Genomic DNA, 2,500 nt, shown 5'->3' on the forward strand with positions numbered 1-2,500 from the left:
ATCTACGGTAGAACTCGTTCAGGTCGTTGGCTAGGCGGGAGTCGTTAGTGGTGTGGGGCGCTCTGGGTTTGTAGTTGGTGATGTGCCTGAGCCCTTTGGCAGACAGAAGCAGCGTCGTTAGTAGAGAACTGGTGTTTTAGTGTCTCTGAGTACAGTCGTTTAGCCTCTCTCACCGCTTTGCTAAACCTGTTCTTCGACTCCTTGAATCTGTCTCTATCCCCACTCCTAAACGCTTCCTCCTTCTCCAACCTCAACCTTTTGAGCTTTGCTGAGAACCAGGGCTTGTTGTTGTTAAAGTTCACCCTGGTACGTGTTGGGATACAGCAGTCCTCACAGAAGCTGATGTACACAGCCTCTGTGAGTTCATCCAGACTATTGGTAGCAGTCGTGAACATATCCCAGTCAGTACAGTCTAAGCACGCCCGCAAATCTTCCACAGCCTCACTGGTCCACTGTTTAGATGTCCTCACAGCAGGTTTACAGAGTTTTAGTTGCTGCCTGTATGCACGAATCAGGTGGACCAAGGGAGTTCTGTGCGAGCCGAACAGCCCCGTGACCCACAAGAGAAACATCCCCGCCAAATTCGAGCGTTTGACGGGGTCTATCCGTGAAAAAATATTCACGTTTTTGAGTGCACATGCATTTCTGCTGCAAATGCCTCTGGAAGTTTCATGCCGTTCGTATGCCAATTGTGGCAACACGAAAATGACCCGTTTTCCCATTCCGAGGGATTTCTGTGCGACCCTAACAGCCCCGTGAGCCACAAGAGACACATCCCCGCCAATTTCTAGCGTTTCACGGGGTCTATCCGTGAAAAATATAGACGTTTTTGAGTGCACATGCATTTCTGCTGCAGATGCCTCTGGAAGTTTCATGCCGTTCGTACGCAATGTGGCAACACGAAAATGACCCCTTTTCCCATTCCGAGGGATTTCTGTGCGACCCTAACTAACAGCGCCCGTGAGCCACAAGAGAGACATCCCCGCCAATTTATAGCGTTTCACGGGGTCTATCCGTGAAAAATATAGACGTTTTTGAGTGCACATGCATTCCTGCTGCAAATGCCTCTGGAAGTTTCATGCCGTTCCTATGCAATGTGGCCACACAAAAATGACCCGTTTTCCCATTCCGAGGCATTTCTGTGCGACCCTAACAGCCCCGTGAGCCACAAGAGAGACATCCCCGCCAACTTCTAGCGTTTGACGGGGTCTATGCGTGAAAAATATTAAAATTTTTGAGTGCACGTGCCTTTCTGCTGCAAATGCCTCTGGAAGTTTCATGGCGTTCCTATGCAATGTGGCAACACGAAAATGACCCCTTTTCCCATTCCGAGGGAGTTCTGTGCCACCCTAACAGCCCCGTGAGCCACAAGAGACACATCCCCGCCAATTTCTAGCGTTTCACGGGGTCTATCCGTGAAACATATAGAAGTTTTTGAGTGCACATGCATTCCTGCTGCAAATGCCTCTGGAAGTTTCATGCGGTTCGTACGCAATGTGGCAACACGAAAATGACCCGTTTTCCCATTCCCAGGGATTTCTGTGCGACCCGAACAGCCCCGTGAGCCACAAGAGACACATCCCCGCCAATTTCTAGCGTTTCACGGGGTCTATCCGTGAAAAATATCAATTTTTTTTTGACTGCACATGCATTTCTGCTGCAAATGCCTCTGGAAGTTGCATGCGGTTCGCATGCAATGTGGCGACACGAAAATGACCCGTTTTCCCATTCCGAGGGATTTCTGTGCCACCCTAACAGCCCCGTGAGCCACAAGAGAGACATCCCCGCCAATTTCTAGCGTATCACGGGGTCTATCCGTGAGAAATATTCACTTTTTTGAGTGCACATGCATTCCTGCTGCAAATGCCTCTGGAAGTTTCATGCGGTTCGTATGCAATGTGGCGACACGAAAATGACCCGTTTTCCCATTCCGAGGGATTTCTGTGCCACCCTAACAGCCCCGTGAGCCACAAGAGAGACATCCCCGCCCACTTCTAGCGTTTCACGGGGTCTCTCCGTGAAAAATATCACATTTTTTGAGTGCACATGCATTCCTGCTGCAAATGCCTCTGGAAGTTTCATGCGGTTCGCATGCAATGTGGCGACACGAAAATGACCCGTTTTTTCCCATTCCGAGGGATTTCTGTGCCACCCTAACAGCCCCGTGAGCCACAAGAGACACATCCCCGCCAATTTCTAGCGTTTCACGGGGTCTATCCGTGAAAAATATTCAATTTTTTGACTGCACATGCATTTCTGCTGCAAATGCCTCTGGAAGTTTCATGCGGTTCGCATGCAATGTGGCGACACGAAAATGACCCGTTTTCCCATTCCGAGGGATTTCTGTGCCACCCTAACAGCCCCGTGAGCCACAAGAGAGACATCGCCGCCAATTTCTAGCGTTTCACGGGGTCTATCCGTGAAAAATATTCACTTTTTTGACTGCACATGCATTCCTGCTGCAAATGCCTCTGGAAGTTTCATGCCGTTCGCATGCAAT

The sequence above is a fragment of the Petromyzon marinus genome, unplaced genomic scaffold (assembly GCF_048934315.1).
Source record: "Petromyzon marinus isolate PM22_M1 ecotype Great Lakes invasive population unplaced genomic scaffold, UKy_Petmar_22M1.pri1.0 PM_G_Scaffold_8, whole genome shotgun sequence".
NCBI lineage: Eukaryota > Metazoa > Chordata > Hyperoartia > Petromyzontiformes > Petromyzontidae > Petromyzon > Petromyzon marinus.